This window comes from Erinaceus europaeus, chromosome 2 (assembly GCF_950295315.1).
Source record: "Erinaceus europaeus chromosome 2, mEriEur2.1, whole genome shotgun sequence".
Lineage (NCBI taxonomy): Eukaryota > Metazoa > Chordata > Mammalia > Eulipotyphla > Erinaceidae > Erinaceus > Erinaceus europaeus.
In genome coordinates this window covers 51,802,576-51,810,589 of record NC_080163.1, presented here as the reverse complement: position 1 = coordinate 51,810,589, position 8,014 = coordinate 51,802,576, and positions in this window count along the sequence as shown.

Sequence of the window (8,014 nt, the reverse complement as noted above, 5' to 3'; positions counted from 1 at the left end):
TTCTAACAGTTGCCACATACACATCTTTTTTTTTTTTTTTCGGTAGAAAGAATATTCTTTCTTTTTTTTTTTTATTTAAGAAAGGATTAATTAACAAAACCATAGGGTAGGAGGGGTACAACTCCACACAATTCCCACCACCCAATCTCCATAACCCCCTCCCCTGATAGCTTTCCCATTCTCTATCCCTCTGGGAGCATGGACCCAGGGTTATCGTGGGTTGCAGAAGGTAGAAGGTCTGGCTTCTGTAATTGCTTCCCCGCTGAAAATGGGCATTAACTGGTCGGTCCATACTCCCAGTCTGCCTCTCTCTTTTCCTAGTAGGGTGGGTCTCAGGGAAGCAGAGCTCCAGGACACATTGGTGGGGTCTTCAATCCAGGGAAGCCTGGCCAGCATCCTGATGGCATCTGGAACCTGGTGACTGAAAAGAGAGTTAACATACAAAGCCAAACAAATTGTTGAGCAATCATGGACCCAATAGTGGAATAGTGGAGGGGAAGTGTTAGGGAGGTACTCACTGCAAACTCTAGTGTACTTCTGCTTTCAGGTATATATTTTGTAGTAGTTTATGGATACGTGTGAACATATGCTCTCTCTCATAGAAACTGGTATATATCTAGGTTTTGGGACTTTGTTAGAAAGTGAACCACCTGAGATGAAATTAGAGTATGCTATGAAAGGAAAGGTCTCAGCCGAGTAACGAAGCTGAAAGGTTGTCATTTCACACGTGAAGTCTCTGGACACAGTCTGAAGTGAAGCATGTTGAGGTGGCAATCATTGCGTTGGTTAGTTTGTGATCGGCAGATGCAATATTATTTGATATGGATTGGGAGAGGCATACGGGAAAGTGGGCCAAGGGTTCCAGGACTGGGGGAAGTAGAGGCTCTATAGTGGAGATGTGAGCTTCCTGCTGTCTTAGGGTTCAAAAAGACAATCGATAGTTAATGTTATCATCACATTATTTGGTAATTGGGTTAACTTTGAAAAGTCCTTTTGTTAGGGTTTTCTGTACAGTACCCAGTATCTTGTATATAACTGTGCTATTGGATGCTTCTGATATACTTGGTCTAGGCTTTTGAGAGAGTCTGCATATCAAATACACAGCCAATATATATAAAAAAGATTCAGTTTGTGTTTTGAAAAACTTTGAGACATACAATTGATTTTTCCCCTCTCGTATTAATTAACTAGTGATTTACATGTCTACATTTTGCTAGGAGTGTACATAAACACCATTCCCACCACCAAAAGACTGTGACCCATCCCTCCCGCCCACTCCAACCCCCACTGGCCCAGGAAGCTGCATGTCTACCCCTCACCACTGGGTTTTTACTTTGGTGCCCTACTTACAATTTGGTCAGGTCCTGCTTTTAGTTTCCCTTTCTGATCTTCTTAGTCAACCTCTGTTGATGAGTGGGATCATTCCATACTCATCTTTATCTTTCTGACTTAGCTCACTTAACATAATTCCTTCTAGCTCTGTCCAAGATGGGTCAGAGAAGGTGGGTTCATTGTTCTTGATAGCTGCATAGTATTCCATTGTGTATATATACCACAGCTTTCTCAGCCACTCATCTGTTGTTGGGCACCTGGGTTGCTTCCAGGTTTTAGCTATTATGAATTGTGCTGCTATGAACATAGGAGTACACACCTTCTTTTTGGTTGGGTGTTATGGAGTCCTTGGGGTATAACCCCAGGAGAGGAATTACTGGATCATATGGAAGGTCCATGTCTAGCCTTGTGATAGTTTTCCAGACTCCTCTCCACAGAGGCTGGACCAATTTACATTCCCACCAGCAATGCAAAAGGGTTCCTCTGTCCCCACAGCCTCTCCAGCATTTGTTGCTGCTGTCCTTTTTGATGTATGCCATTCTTACAGGAGTGAGGTGGTATCTTAGTGTTGTCATAATTTGCATTTCTCTGACAATCAGTGACCTAGAACAGTTTTTCATATGTTTGTTAGCCTTTTGGATCTCCTCTGTAGTGAATGTTTTGTTCATATCCTCTGCCCATTTTTGGATGGGGTCATTTGCTTTTTTGGTGCTACGTTTGCTGAGCTCATTATATATTTTGGTGATTAGTTTCTTGTCTGATGTATGGCATGTGAAGATCTTCTCCCATTCTGTGAGGGGTCTCTTTGTTTGTGCGATAGTTTCTTTGGATGTGCAGAAGCTTTTCAATTTGATGTAGTCCCATTGGTTTGTTTCTGCTTTAGTCTTCCTTGCAATTGGGTTTGATTCATCAAAGATGTCTTTGAGGTGTAGGTGGGAAAGTGTTTTACCAATGTTTTCCTCTAAGTATTTGATTGTTTCTGGTCTGACATGTAGGTCTTTGATCCATTTGGAGTTGATTTTTGTTTCTGGTGAGATAAAGTGGTTCAATTTTATTCTTCTGCATGTTACAACCCAGTTTTCCCAGCACCATTTATTGAAGAGAGCCTCCTTTTTCCATTTAATCCTTTGGGCCCCATTATCAAAGATTAGATGTCCATAGGTGTGGGAATTTATTTCTGGGCTTTCAATTCTGTTCCACTGGTCTGTGTGCCTATTTTTGTTCCAGTACCATGCTGTTTTGATGATGATGGCTATATAATATAGTTTAAGGTCTGGGAGTGTGATGCCTCCATTTCTGTTTCTTTTCCTCAAGATGGTTTTGGCAATTCTAGGTGTTTTCAGGTTCCAGATAAATGATTGTAGTGTTTGTTCTATTCTCTTAAAGAAGCTTGGTGGAACTTTGATGGGTATTGCATTAAATTTGTGTATGGCTCTGGGGAGAATATTCATTTTGATGATATTTATTCTTCCAATCCATGAGCATTGGATATCTTTCCATTACTTGGTATCAGTTTCTATTTCCTTGAGTAGCAACTCATAGTTTTCAGCAGACAAGTCTTTCACTTCTTTGGTCAACTTTATTCCTAGGTATTTGATTGATTTTGCTGAAACAGTAAATGGGAGTGATTTCTGGATGTCTTCTTCTTCAGATTTAGTGTTTGCATTAAGAAATGCCACTGATTTGTGTACATTGATTTTGTAGCCTGATACCTTGCTATATTGCCTAATAACTTCCAGTAATTTTCTGCTGGATTCTTTAGGTCTTTCTATGTATACTATCATATCATCTGCAAATAGTGAGAGCTTGACTTCTTCCCTTCCAATCTGTATTCCTTTGATTTCTTTCTCTTGCCTGATTGCTATGGCAAGAACTTCCAATACTATGTTGAAGAGTAACGGTGATAGTGGACAGCCCTGTCTAGTCCCCGATCTGAGGGGTAATGCTTTCAGCTTCTGTCCATTGAGTATGATGTTGGCTGTAGGTTTGCTATATATAGACTCCACTATCTTGAGGAATTTCCCATCTATTCCCATTTTTTGTAGAGTTTTGAGCATGAATGGGTGTTGGATTTTGTCAAAGGCTTTCTCTGCATCTATTGAGATAATCATGTGGTTTTTGGCTTTCCTTTTATTGATGTGATGAATGACATTGATTGACTTATGGATGTTGAACCAGCCTTGCATTCCTGGGATGAATCCCACTTGGTCGTGATGAACAATCTTTTTGATATATTGCTGTATCCGGTTGGCCAAGATCTTTTTTAATATTTTGGCATCTATGTTCATCAGAGGTATTGGTCTGTAGTTTTCCTTTTTTGTTTTGTCCCTATCAGCTTTTGGTATCAGGGTGATGTTGGCTTCATTGAAGGTGGAAGGGAGTATTCCTGTTTCTTCAATCTTATGGAAAAGCTTAAGAAGTATGGGTACTAACTGTTTCCTGAAAGTTTTGTAGAATTCGTTTGTGAAGCCATCTGGTCCATGACTTTTGTTGTTGGGGAGGTTCTTAATAACAGTTTCAATTTCTTTGTCTGTGATTGGTGCATTTAGATTTTGTAGTTCTTCTTGGTTCAGTTTTGGAAGGGCATATGCTTCTAGGAATTGTTCCATTTCTTCCTCTCTAGCTTGGTGGCTTATAGTTCTTTATAGAAGTTTCACAGGATTCTCTGGATTTCTGTGGTGTCAGTTGTGATATCTCCTCCGTCGTTTACAATTCTATTAATTTGAGTCTTCTCTCTTTTTTGTTTGGTGAGTCTGGCTAGGGGTTGGTCAATTTTGTTTAATCTTTCAAAGAACCAACATTTGGCTTCATTGATCTTTTGTATGGTTCTTTTATTTTCGATGTTGTTTATTTCTGCTCGAACTTTAGTGATTTCTGTCCTTCTGGTTGCTTTAGGGTTCCTTTGTTCCTCTTCCTCTAAGTCCTTGAGGTGTGCAGTAAGGTCGTTCATTTGAGCTTCTTCTTGGTGTTTAATATGTGATTGTATGGCTATAAGTTTCCCTCTCAGCACTGCTTTAGCTGTGTCCCAAATAGTTTGATAGGTTGTGTCTTCATTTTCGTTTGTTTCCAGGAACATTTGAATTTCCTGTTTGAGTGAGTCTCAGACCCAGTGATTCTTAAGGAGTATGTTGTTTAGTTTCCAAATTCTGTGTCTTTTAATAATTTTCTTTTTGTTGTTAAATGTTAGTTTTACTCCACTGTGGTCTGAGAAGATACTTGGGATGATTTCAATGCTCTTGAGTTTACTGATGCTGTCTTTGTGGCCTAACATGTGGTCTATCCTTGAGTATGTGTTATGTGGATTTGAAAAGAAGGTGTATTCCAGTTTTTTGGGGTGAAGGACTCTGAAAATGTCCAAGAGGTCTAGTCTGTCAATCTTGTCATTATATTCTCTTGTGTCTTTGTTGGTTCTCTGCTTTGTTGATCTGTCTAAATGTGAGAGTGGGGTATTGAAGTCTCCCACTATTATTGTATTACTATTGATGTATTTTTGAAATTCTTTCAGTAGGTGCTTAATGTATTTAGATGGTTCCTCATTGGGTGCATAGATATTAATAGTTATTAAGTCTTCTTGGCTGATTGATCCTCTAATCATTATGTAATGTCCTTGACTATCTTTTATTACTTTATTTAATTTAAAATCTATCGTGTCTGAGATGAGAATGGCTGTTCCTGCCCTTTTTTGTGGTCCGTTAGCCTGTATGATTGTTTTCCATCCTTTCACTTTATTTTTTTTTTATTTTATTTATTTTTATTTTATTTATTTTTATTTATTTATTATATTATTTATTTATTTATTTTTATTTTATTTATTTTTATTTTATTTGTCTTGTTGTGACAGATGGGATTCTTACAAGCAGCATATGGTTGGGTTATGTTTTCTGATCCATCCCCCCACCCTGTGCCTTTTAATGGGTGCATTTAAGCCATTGACATTTATTGATATTATGGTTTTAATGTATTGTAGTGCCATTGTTCAAAAAAATTTTTTGTTTGCTCTGATATATTGCAAGTATTATAGTGATGTTCTTGTTTATAAGAGGTGTTTTTAGAACCTCTTTCAGGGCCGGTTTGGTGATGGTTGCCTCCTTTAACTGTTGTTTGTCTAAGGAGGTTTTGATCCCTCCATCTTCTTTGAATGAAATTCTAGCAAGATATATTATCCTTGGTTGAAACCCTTTTTCATTCAGGGCTCCATAGATATCTTGCCATTCCCTTCTGGCTTTTAGAGTTTGAGTGGAAAAGTCTGCAGATAATCTTATGGGTTTTCCCTTGTATGTGACTTTTTGTTTCTCTCTTGCAGCCTTTAGGGCCCTCTCTTTATCCTTACTTCTTCTCATTGTGACTATGATGTGTCTTGGTGTCTTCAGGTCTGGGTTGATTCCGTTTGGTCTTCTCTGGGCCTCTTGAATCTTGATGTCCTTTCTGTTATTCAGGTCTGGGAAGTTTTCTTCTATTATTTCCTCTAGAATGTTGGCTTCCCCTTCCTCTCTTTCTTTCTCTGGCAGGCCAATTATACGAATGTTACTTCTTTTGAGATCATCCCATATGTCTCTGATATTGTTTTCAGTGTCTCTCAATCTCTTTTTAAGCTCTTGCACCTCTTTCTTCGTTTTCTCTAACTCATCTTCTGTCTGACTAATTCTGTTTTCTGCTTCTGTTAGTCTGCTTTCCCTTGCCTCAGCTTCTTTCTTCATTTCAGCTATTTCATCTTTCAGTTCTCTAATTGCCTCAAGATAATCAGTATTTTCCTTGGGGGTCTCAACTGTTGTTTGCCTAATACTGCCACTCCTTTCCTCCAATGTTGTTTTCATTTCTGTGATTAATAAGTTTATTATTGCTTGCATACTTTTCTTATCTATGGTTACTTCTGGCTGATTTGTAGTTTCTTCTCGGCTCTTTTCTTCATTCATTGGAGTAGCAGTTTTATTTGTTTTTGATCTACCCATTGTTTTGATTTATGTGTTTCTTTTTTTATGCTCTGTTGTTCCTCAGCTGTTTTGTCTTGAGTACAAGCAACACTCTACTAAATACCTTTATGACAATTTCACTCACCAATTTCAGGAATTACAGTAGCAACTGAAGCAACTATTGAAGCAGTTTAATCGTTACCAGTTAGCCAAGCAATTTCTCCAGTCCGTGAAAAAATAGTAACCAAATCCCAGTGAAGAAGAAAGAGAAAAGGAAGAAGGGATAGCAAGAATAGACAGTTATGCAAGTCTACTATCCACTGTATATTCTAGGGGTAACAAGAGGGGAAAGGGAACTAGAGCAGAGATACACACATAGAGAGTCCACTCTGAGTCAGATTTCTTCCCCAAAATAATTCACAAATTCAGAAAGGCAAAGAAGAAGGAAGGAAGAATTGTATGACAAGATAAAAAAAAAAAAAGAAAAAGAAAGAAGAGACAAGAGAGAGAAAAGCGAAAAAATAAGAAAAAGTGCTGTAATTAAAGAGCAGTGATAGGAAAAGTTTTTTCTTTATTACTTTATTTTAAATTAAATTAAATTAAATTTTTTTGATTAGCTAGTAGGGGGATAGAGGGGAGAGTCTGTAGAGGAGGTAGGATTAAGGAGACAAGTTCCTCCCACAATAGATAAGATGCCTACTACCCTAGCACTGAAATATATGCTAAGAGTTAATTCTGATCAACCTAAAGGGGGGGAAGATATATGCCTTTATATAATATTAATAGTAAAACAGAGCAGGGTAAAATAAAATAAAATAAAAACCCTGTCCCAGATTACCTCAAACCTTGTGATCAGAGGCAGCTGATTGTTAAGAATGAGGAAAAAAAAACAAAAAAAACCTCAGGACTAGACAAGGATAACTGAAATTGACAGTTATGCAAATCTACTATCCACTGTATATTCTAGGGGTGGTTAAAGGAGGAAGGGAAGTTGAGCAGAGACACTCGCAGTGAGAGTCCACACTGAGTCAGAATTCTTCCCCAAAATAATTCCCAAATGTGTATCAATGAATTCAAAAAAGCACATTGTTTGGTGGTGTGGGGACTGGGAGCTGTGGCTTTGGAAGCTGTAGGATTAAGGAAGAAAGGATGATAAAAATGAGAAAAAGAAAAAAAAAGAAAGAGAGAGAGAAAAAAGAAAAAGATAAGAAAAAGAACAGTCATAAAAGAGCGGTGAAAGGAAAGGTTTTCTTTTTAATTTATTTATTTTTAATTATTTAATTAGCTATGTGGGGTGAGGTGGGGGGGTTGGCTACTTAGAAAGAAAAAAAGCCAGAGGTTTCAGAAGGGTATAGACTTAGAATGAATGATATTCCCTGGTTGGATAGGAATTTGGTAAATAAAGAAGCTCCTAGCAGGAGATCCTGTTAGGAGCTGGTCCCCAGGGATTGGTTATGGGGGGGGAAGGGGAGGAGATATGCTTAAAAATTAAAAGAAAAAAAAATTTTCCCCTTTTTTCCTACTCTAATTCTTAACCCAAATTAAGTTATAGTCACCTCCTTGGTGTTACTGCTAGGACCCCTTATTGACTGGCCTACTAAAGGCAGAAAATCCTACCGTTTCCAGGAGATGTGGTCAGAGCTCAAGCCACTAACAGCTTCTGAGTCCACCATCTTCCGGGAAACCCAGCATCTTTTTTTTTTTTTTTTTTTTTAAGTTACAGGAACTATCGGTAGAAAGCTATGCTCAAAAACACCTTTGGATTTCTGTGT